At 46.8% G+C, this 10,909-nt stretch overlaps 1 protein-coding gene across 1 annotated transcript in view; it reads right to left on the minus strand.

Moving 5' to 3' along the window:
- ABCA1 (ATP-binding cassette, sub-family A (ABC1), member 1) overlaps window positions 1–6,979 on the minus strand; it is a 94,415-nt gene extending 87,436 nt beyond the window's left edge. Inside the window, exon 1 of the mRNA NM_204145.3 lies at window positions 6,851–6,979. The gene's annotated coding sequence lies outside the window, so the exon portion shown is untranslated. The remainder of the gene's footprint in view (window positions 1–6,850) is intronic.
- Window positions 6,980–10,909: the final 3,930 nt, after the last annotated feature.

The following is a 10,909-nucleotide window of genomic DNA, read 5'->3' on the forward strand; positions in this document are numbered from 1 at the left end:
TGGGGTGCTTGTATGATCTCCTGAGCTAAGGTACCATGCCTCACAGCTTTGCCATCACTTCCACAAGGAGATATATAGATATATACATGTTTATTTTTTGCAAAAGAGTGTCTTCTGTATTTTATTTTTTGTAGCTTGTTCTTGATTCCTGGAGGAAGGCTAGAATGCAAGCAACCCAGCAAAGATTGGTACTGCAATTTGAGATGTATTTCTGCCCTGTAACATCCAAAGAAATTTTACTGTTATTCTTTTCTTGGTCTTTGCCATCTGGGACCAGAATGTCACGAACCAGCATGTGTCCAATAACAAAACAGAACACAATATGGCTTTTACTGTGTGAAACATCCTTCTGGTGTCTTTAAGACTCACTGCCATAAGGAATAAGTTGGCTGTGAAGCCTGGTATCTACACAACTGCACTGATATATGTCTCACAGACATAAGTTATGGAAGCTGAAACAACAACAACAAAAATATCCCTCAACTATGCAAAAAAGCCTCAGCCAAGAAAAAGCCTGTAGCACAATGCAAGGAAGTGATGCTGTCAAAAGAAAGTTGGCAAAGGCTTTATTTTGCAACAGATGTCAGTGTGAGTAGAGTTTGATCCTTGAAACCCTACAACAGGCAGACCCAACAAGGCTTCAGCTCTCACATTGCTAACTACCCAACTGCATGGACCTAGAAGCTAGTACTTCAATGAAGCAGCAAACAGGAATCCAGGTACTTCTGAAAGTAATGACTGCTCACTTTAAAGAGAAATGGATTTCTGCTCAACCTTGGCAAATGATAAGGCTCAATAACCACTTATCTCTAAAGTTACTCTTATAAGAAAACAAAAATAATTGGCATACATGATAAGAACGAAGGCAGCACGCCTGTTGTGACAGGTGTGGCACTGGGCACCTAGCTGGGAGTGCTGCCAGGATGCTGTGTACCAACCTCTCTCTTTGCCTAATCCACAGAAACAAGTTGTTCCACACAGATTATGTTCCTCACTTCCAACTGTTCAACTCATACTCCCGTCAGGGTCAACAAGCCAGTGAACAGATGTGAAATAAGCTACAGTGTGGTTATTTTAATATCATGCACGTGCTGATGGAATGAGCCAAAGGTGACAATCTTTGACAAATCTCATACTGAAGCTACACCTCTTCACGTGGGCTTCAGGACAGAGGTCCACTAGATTGCTCCAACAATTTCAAGGGACTAAGCACAAAAGTGAAGAACTGGTCTACTCAATTTCAAGCAAAGCACTCAGAATGGAAAATGCTTTGGGTGGGTGCACAAGTGGCACTAAATGCCAGAAGGAAGAGAGTAAGCTTGTAAGAGAAATGTAAACAAAAAAGTTCTGCAAGTTGTTAATGGATATAAGTTCCAAGCCATGCATTTTCTGTTGAGCTTAAGAAATCCTTAATGATGCAGAGAAAGTTCCACTGGAGTCAAAGCACATTCCCCACAGACAATCCAGTTGACAGAAGTTATGTCTGCTTTTACACATAAACACAACTGGAAAGACAGATACAGTGGTGAAGACTAAGACCATGTTGAAAGAGCTGTGAAAAAAGCTCTGGAAGACACACTAATGGGGGGATGGGAAAAAAAAAAAGAAATCTGATGGCAGAGGGTATACAAGTAATAGTATCAGTTTGATAGCAGGAATAAATCCAAATTCCTCCAAATACGCCTACTGCTTTATTAGAAGGAATATCTCTATAGGTCTATGGGACCAGGTAAGCAAGGTTGTAGGAACTGCTAATCCAACTTAACATGGTAAAGAACAATTAAAATACCAAAATACTTTAAAACAAATGAATTAGATAAAAAGTACGTTATCCAGTGATAGCATGAATTCTGAAATGCAAGACAATTTAGTTTAACAAACAGAAATGCACTCACCTAGGAGAGGACTAGAATTTGAACTTTGACTCCACCAGAAAGAAACGTCCATACTGCACACACCGAAGCTTACTGCTGTTTTACTGCGTGGGCAAAGGGAGTTTTGTTGGGTTTTTTTGTTTTTGTTGTTTGCTTTTAAATCCAAACTAATTTGGTTCTAATTCTGCTTTCCACTGGCAATTATACCAGTACTCCTGTGATGGCAGCATAATTAAGGAATATAGGTTTTATAGGAAATAAGGAAGAGAAAAAGAGCCAATGACACATCCATAGAATATAAACATATTCTCCACAAATACATCTCTCAGAGAAAACATGTGTAATAATGTTTGTTTCTTCTGAAGGCACAAGAATGCACTTGCAAAAGCAGCAGCAACATCTGGAAACATCTGGGGTTTAAACCTGGCTGCTGACATGACCAACACAGCTAATAGTCTTTACCAAAAAAAAAAAAGTTGCAGTGCTGCAGCTGAGAAAAAACACACTTTCAGTTTTACATTGTGGAATATCAGCTCTTATGATCTCGTATTTATAACACCATTGAATCAGGGAACAGAAGCATGTCATCAAGAGACAGGCACTGCTGCTAGAAAACAGGTTATCCTGGTCCTTGGGTCCTGCTGTTGTCACCTTGACTGCCACCACTGCTGCTCTGAGACCTTACACATGGCTTAATTTTGGCTGTTACTGAGCTAACAGCCAAGAATGCTAATGAATATTAATTGCATAGCTTGCCTTCCAGCTTCCAGTAATAGCCTTTCACTGGGAAATGGGCAAATAAAATTTCAGATTGTTTCACAGAGCCAAGCAAACAGGGTGGTGGCTGGTTTAGGCCACTTCTTTACCTTCCATACAGCACTGCCTGCCTTCTGCCTGCTCAAAAGGAAGTTAGACCTCCAGAATGATCTCTGAACCGTGTGGTCAGAGGCTCTGGCTTTGTTTGCTCTTTCCCAAAGACTGACCTTGCTATCTAGCTCAAACCAGAACAGTCTTGGAAAGGCTCTCCTGCTCTCCTCTTTCTGGCTAAGGACAATCATTCCCTAACAAAGTTAGCACAACACAAACGGATCTCTTACTGGATTAGATAGAGCACTGCTAAGCAATACTCCTCCAGAAAATAACAGAAGAGGAAAAAGGTCAGCTTGTATATGGATGTTTATGCCATTCAGGCTGATGTACATTCTTTTCATAATCCGTGATCAAGCCTTTTCACTAATAACTCAATAAATCTTAAGATCTGAATGCTCCTATTTTTTCCTACAGCATTAGTTTGTTGTCTGACAAAAGCTGCATCAACAGTTTTCCACCCTACTCTGTCTCACCCTCACTCCTTGAGGCAAGCTCACGTTTTCTGCCCTAAGACAAGTGATAAAAAAGACAGGTCTGGCTTTACTGTTACCTTTCTTTAAAAAAAAGCAGAACCAAAAATGGAGAAGAGGGTATTCTGATCAGTAGTTCAATTTACGGTAATTCTTCTGAGCTGATCCATACAGCCCTCCTACAGTCAGCATTATAGGATATGTACCTACAGAATATGAAATGTTTTGAGTTTTTAAGGCAAACATCTCAACCCTACAAGTAGAGTCTTATCGTGGTATTTATAATCCTTATCCTTAGTAACCACAACTGTTCTAGATTAACTACGTAGCAAACTTTCAGGAATTCAGGATTCAAATATTCAGCAGACATAAAAATGATAATCTTAAAGACAACAATTCAGCAACTTTCTACCATGTTAGACCTGGAGAAAGCGGGCAGAGTCCCTGGCAGCCTCAGGTGAAGCTGGAAAGCAGGGCAGATGTATTTTATCAAACAGCAGGCCCTGACTCCAGCCACACACAGGGGTAGACACCAAGAATAACCAGCTCAAGAGAAACATGATGGTGTATGGTCAGCCACGGCCTTATTTCAGGATTTGGAGCGCCGCCCGGCCTGGGAGACCTACATAAACACCATGGCTCCTGCTCCAAGGTTACTTAAACAAAGTAGTAGTCTGGTTCCCCTTCTGCTTCACTCCTGTCATCATCTTTGTGCCAGCACCAGCGTTCACAAACCCACGATCCGAGCACAGGATGCCAAAGAATCACCCAGCTGAAAGTATTTTCAGCCCTTCCATCCCTCAGTGAAAGGACTCCCTCATCTGGAAGCTCAGAGAGAAAAGTTAATTTCAAGTTTGGTCACTGGGTTGGTGAACTCTAGCACCAGCCCAGAGAACAAAACACGGGGAGAGACAGAGACTGAACACTTGGGGGAGGTGAAGTAGGACCATTAGCAGCTCAGCAGTAACCCCCAATTACACTAGATTAAAGTTCTGAAGAAACCACACCCTAGGGAGCACTGTGCCTGCCTGGTGCAGCACGCATGATAAACAGAAGCAGAGCTGATCCCATCTAGCAACAGAGGACAGGCTGGGGACTGGCCTTGCTCCTGCCCTGGTTCTGCAGGCCCACCTCTGCCAGCAAGCTCTGCAGGGAGGCAGGCAAGGGAGAACCCGCATCCCGAGTTGTACCTATCTCACCTGATTCACACATGAGACATCGTGCACATTAGCCTAGAACTTACGCAGAAGGTCCAGAGCTGCTTTCCTCAAGCCACAAATGTGTTATTACAGAATCCATGGACTGCTTTATGCTCGCATGGCGAGGGCGAGGCCCAGGAAGTAGAGGACAGGCTATTTCCAGAACAAAGGCCACAGTAACGTTGCCCTATCTTTTCCTTTCTTCGAAAATAAACTCAAGTCCTTTCAACTTCTGCAGTTCAGCACCTCACCAGGGACCAGTCCCCCCCACCCTGTGATGTAGGATGGAGGGAGCTCTGCTCACATCAGCAGAATCCAGCCGAAGAGGTTCCTGAAGGCAAAACTCGCATTACAAACTAGGTTGGCCAGCATCAGCTCACGACAAGCCCATCCAGAAGCACACCCCCGTCCCACTGGGTGAGGAGACCATCAGGGGGCTCTCACCATACCTGCCTGTACTACGGCTCAGTTTGGAGGAAAGCTGGGACTGATAGCCAAAGGTTGCCAAGACTCCCGCAAATGCCAGAGTCTTACACCGAACGACACCTGAGGTGCTTGTTTCACACAAAACACCATTCAGGCACGTGAGCTTCAGTAGTAACGCATCAAGGGGAAGTTACTGTGAGCAGTTGGGGCCAGTCACAACACTGCAGTTACAGACATGGACAGCCACAATCTCTCAAAAACAGCACATACCCCACAGAACGCCTCCCACAAACTCATTTTTATTGTCTTCTAGCATGAGACATAACCGACTTCCAAAGTTAGAAAAAAAAACACTGAAGCCTGGGGCCCTTGAGGCTTCCACTTTCCAGCTGTTAGAGGTCCATGGTGGCCTCAGCCCCTTTTCCCCTAGGAGTCTTTAGGATTCTGCTAACATCAGCAAAACTAAACAGCTCCTCCTCTCCATAATCTCAGGGAGGTGGTGGAATGAAGGTTTTCAAGAAGTGTATAGCTAAGGTACTTAGAGATATGGCTTACTGGGCAATATTAATGGTAGGCAGCCAGTTGAACTAGATGACCCCAGAGGTCTTTTCCAACCTTAATACTTCTATGATTCAAAAGTTCAGTTTGAGTTCTACCACGCAACTTTTGCTTTCCAAGCTACAAACCCTCTACCCACGGTTTGGAACGAGCTGACCTGTGAAACTTGCCCCATCCCCAGCCCACCTGAACTACGAGTGCCAGACAAACAAGGCAGTGAAGCGCTGCAAGTGAAGGAGGGGGGCTCCTGCTGCTGGCCGAGCGGATCGCACCAGGCTGAGCTCCACAGCCTGCAGGGACATCGCAGAGCCACACCGCGCTGCACAAGAACATCTCGGCACACAACACCGCTCCCAGTCCGCGGCACAGCAAACAGAAGGCGCTCACGCCGTGTGTCTGTTACCATTACCCCTCTTCAAAATGCAGCGGAATTGCTCACTTAGGAAAAGCCTCAAGACAACAAGCGTGGCCATCTGTTGCTAATGGAGCATGCCCAAGACGCGGCTGCTCCCCGCTGTACAGGCACGGACCCATCTCTGAAGGCTGCCTCCTAACTGCATCTTAATGTACTAATCCATACCGGTAATTTTGAGAACGGGCTCCAATTCAGCCAGGCGTGTAAGCATATGTTTACATCTCTCTGGCTTTAGTAACGTCTATTCCAACAGACTACAGTTCAGCTTTGATCCTCCAAATTGATCTATACAGCTATGAAGTCTCCATGCCTAACAGCTCGGGGGGGTCGCGATGTATGGGTTAAGACAGACAAAAATAACGCTTAATAGGAACTTTCAGTTTATAATCGGAGTATCTTTCCTGATAGATTTAAGGATCCGAGCGGTGACGTGCACCCAAAACCAAGCAGCTGGACTTTGCAGGGGGCTGATGAGAGCCTGTAACGAAGCAGTCCAAGCTTCTCAACAGCCTGGCACGCAAAAGTGAGATTTGTGGCACGCAGTCGAGCCTCCCGCCCATCACAAAAGCAGCAGGATCAGTTATTATTATTACTATTACCCTCCCGCTCCTCACTCCCCGCCCAGAGACATCGATTTCCCCATAGGTGTGAAGGGGATCGGAGCCCCCCGTCACCCTCCGGCGCACACCAGGGCTGGGGCGGGCGAAGGGGCGCTGGAGCCGCCCAGCGAGCGCTGCCAGGGCAGAGCCGCTCCGCTCGCGATCAGCTAGAATAAAATAACAACAAAATTATAAGCACACGTTCTGAAGGGGGAAGGGGGGGAAACAAACAAACAAAAACCCACAACGCATCAGCCCTCCGCCGATCCCCTGCCGCCCCACAAGCCATCTTCCCAGTCAAGCTATGTACACTAAGGAGAGAAAAAAATAATAATAATAAAAAGTTAATCGCTTTTTCTCCCCTGCCCCGTGCCGTTGCGCCGGGCGCAGCGGGGACGAGCGGTACCGCCACCCCAACCGCTGCCGGTGCCGTGCCTACCTCCGGGCCGGGGAGCCCTGGGCAGCCGCCCTCGGTCCCGCACCGAGCCGAGCCGGCTCGCTTCGCTCCACTTCTCCCGAGCGCAGCTCTGCCACTCACGGATCCGGCCCCGACGCCGGCCGCGCTCCCGGGCACCCGCGTCCCTCAACGTGCCTTTATAGGGCGGCGCGGGGCAGTCCGCCGCGGGGCGGTACCGCCCGCCCCTTCCACGGCCGGGCTGCGCCTGGGATCGTTTTTCCTTTCCCCTTTTCTCCCTCTTCTCTGTTTTCTTCTTTTTTTTTCTTTCTTTCCTTCTTCCTTTTTCCTCTCCCCACCCCCCCACGTTCCACTTTTTCCCGTCTCCTTCGCCTTTTTTCTTTTCTTTTCTTTTCTTTTTCTTTCTCTCCTCCCTCAGCAAGAGGTGCCGCCGATGTTTGGGAGGCGGGGACACGCCGATTTGCATGTGGGGGTGCTCGCTGCAGCAGAAAACAAACGGTGGGGCTGTGCCCGCCCCACACCGCACGCTGCCCGGGGGACCCACTGCAGGGCACGGGCTGCACGGCTCCCCCTCGGGTTACTGCTGCTGGGCTGGGGTCAGTGCGGCTCCCGCACATCGCGGCTGGCTGCTGACCTGTCTGTGGGAATCACAGGATAGAGGCACAGAATCACTAGGGTTGGAAAGGCCACTAAGATCACCAAGTCCAACCAGCAGCCCATCCACCATGCCCTCAGTGCCATATCCACACGGTTCTTGAACACCCGCAGGGACGGTGACTCCACCACTTTCCTGGGCAGCCCTGTGCCACTGCATCTCTGCTCCTTCTGAGAAGAAATTTTTGCTAACATTCAACGTGAAAAGGAGGGCCAAGGCCAAGAGAGAGCCCTGTGCTCTCACCAGCCTCAGCTCCTCACCTGCACTGGTCCCTGCATCAGGGGTCAGGCAACACAAGATGGGCACTGGTGCATCCTCAGGTGCCCAGCTAACACATCACAACCAGCAACAGCAGTTTCAGGAGGAGCAGAGCTTTTGGTTGGCGTCACTTGGTGGTCAAGAAACAGCAAGGAACCATGAAAGTGAATGCTTTGTTCTTCATCCATAATCAAGAGTCAGTTTCTGAGGCAGTTCTTGGACAAAGTAAGTTTACAAACCTTAAAAAAGCAAGCTGACCCCAGCTTAAACATTCACACTGCCCAACTGCACCTGCTCCAAACACGGGACACACAAATGATGGCCACCTGAGAAACAGCATGTGTTACTGACCTTAGCAATTACCAAACCCTCAGGTGGCTCCTTGTCCTCCCAGCTGGGCTATTCTCCCAGCAGCACAGCAACCTTCATTTGACCCACTCTAAAGCTCTGCTCAGTACACAGGTTGCAGATACCCCATCCCTGGAAGCATTCAAGGCCAGGCTGCACGTGGCTCTGGGCAGCGTGGTCTGGTGGCTAGCAACCCTGCACACAGCAGGCGGGTTGAAATTAGATGATCATTGTGGTCCTTTTCAACCCAGGCCATTCTATGATTTTGTGATACATGTCAAGAGCACTCAAAAGCTCTGCTCTGCAATCTATGAAAGCGTAGGAGTGCATTTCCAGTGCATAAGATGCTCTATGAATGAAAACAACGTACAAAAGACAGGCAGCTCTCAATTATGGTTCCCCCTGCAGACATAATGCGCTGCCATTGCTCATCCACAGTGAAGTCAGTGATGTTAGTGAACATGCTGTTGTTAATGCTCTGCCTTATTATGAGCAACCTCGATGATCCACGGTTACTGAGGGAACTGCATGTTCTGGTTCCTTCGCTTGCCTTTCAATTCTCAGCCTACAACCATTGTACTTCTTTGAGGGGCACAGAAATACAAGCACCTGACAGCAACCCCCAGACACCTTGGACTGACTGTGATCTGAAGTAGTGCTATCCACTGGAATGTCTTACATAGCAGAAAATATTCAGACTAACAATGCATGTCCTTCTGCACTGAATGGGAGCCGACATTTATTCCAACAGTGACCCACACTCCTTCCCTCAGCCATCATCATAACAAGGGGCTTGGGACTAGAAACACAAAACTAGACCTCATTTCTGATCCCAGGTTCCCCAGTGCAACTGCTGCCCAACTGCACTGACTGAAAGAGACGTATACTGGCTATGCATTTGCCTGGTTACAAAACTGAAACAAGCACTAGGTCTTTAATCTGTAATCGCAGCTTACAGATTTCACCACATACTATAGCTTTCAATCTTTGCACTTTTCCAAACATTTCCTGGATCATAGTTTTAAATTGTAGTATAAATAATTTCAGCATATTTGCTCAGAACACAGGGAGGAAGTGTACAGTTACTCTATTATCAGCAGGGTGTTAGGACTCATCCCATGGAATGAAGCATTTGAAATAGAGCGGGGCACACTGGGTAGGGCTTTCAAAACACTTAGTGACCTTACATTAGTGCTGATATGAGTGCTGAAAATGGACTGCAAGTTGCCCTGGTGCTTGCTGGTGGCTCCCTAAAACAGATTCCTCCAGGGAAAGTGAGTTGGTTTTTTAAACATCATCAGAAGAGAAGACTTCCTTTAATTTTGGAAATCAGCATCTGTGTCAATTGTTAAAGCATTTAGATATCATTTTGCAGTAAAGCATTTAACATACAGCTGTTCATTGGAAGAAAACAGGGTACTCAAGAGTACTGAGTTTGCTAAATACCTGGTCCGAAAGCATCTTTGTGCACTGCTGGGTAGCATTTATCAAATTTACATTTTCTTGGTTGCCTGACAGTGGAGTCAAGTCACTACAAGCAATTAAACACTTTGGGGAACACACTTCTCTCCTTTCCACAAACTCTGTTCCCATTAAATACCACTCTTACCTGCTCCCCAGCCCCAACACCTCTTGCTTTCCATTGATGTTATGCTCAGTCATTCTTTCCACGAGGCTATGAGGGACATTAGGCTCTGTCCAACAGTTTCCTTCTACTGCCCCTTCTTTTTTACTCAACTTCCTCCACGATTCCTTGCCTTCCACTGCTCTTCCACTTCCCTATAGGTCCTCCATGGCCAGCAGAACCCATTAGCCATTTCAGAGCCTGCCAGTATTGCCCAAAACACAGCTCCCATGACATGCCTTTTCAGGTCACACATGACCTATTCTTCTTTACAAAGGCTAGTTTTCTCACTCACCCTCACTGCGACCTCCTTTTTGCAAGTCTGGAAGATGCAGCCCACACTGGGCCCAAGGCTGGGTGCAAGGCAAAAGCTACAGAGGGGCACAGCAACAGATCAAAGAACATGAAAATTGCTCTCCGTGGAAAAGATAACCTGTAGTGGAATGAAGGGGTGGAACTGAAAATAGGAGAACATGCTGTGTTCTTGCTGAGGAGGAAGTTGTTTCTCCTTGCTGGTAACTTCTACAAGGCAAAACACACTGTTGTTGAGCCTGTGAGACTGACGGCTGTGCCGTCTAGATGCTAGAGGAGGCACAGGACTTGGCCAGTCACACCAAGAACTGCCTTGCTGTAAACACAAGAGCTCTAAGGCAGAGTTCAGTAATAGAGAATGCCACTGTTTGATACACCCTTTGCAGTCAGCTCTTGAGATGAAACGTCTCACCTGGAAATCTTTTAAATCCAGGTGAGCTAGTTCAGGCTTAGTTCAGGAAGGAAGGAAGATAACAGATTAGTAAGACATCTGTTTAGAAAATTGCTTTTTGAAGAGTTTTGATCCTCTCTTCTTGATTACTTGGCAGTTTTGCAGCACATTAGCTTCCAGACTCTTCTGTGTTGTATTCTGGGGTACACAATGAAGGTTAGTCACCATTTCAAGCATCTGTTCTGTGTTGTTTTACTCTTTCCCTTGATTAGCAATATCTGAGTCAGCTGAGGTGATGGTCTTCATAAGGCCTTCCTGGAAAGAGACTCCTAGTTTTTAATAAGAAATAACTGTGTTGTTATTTTTTTATAGCAACTTAAACTCTCATTGAGCATCTCATCTTCAGTTTATACTTCCTAACATGGGAATTGGTCACTCCAACCTGATTTACAGCCCAGCCAGTACAAATGACTACATCAGGCATTCTACTGCCGC

This window comes from Gallus gallus, chromosome Z (genome assembly GCF_016699485.2).
Source record: "Gallus gallus isolate bGalGal1 chromosome Z, bGalGal1.mat.broiler.GRCg7b, whole genome shotgun sequence".
In the NCBI taxonomy this organism is placed as follows: Eukaryota; Metazoa; Chordata; class Aves; order Galliformes; family Phasianidae; genus Gallus; species Gallus gallus.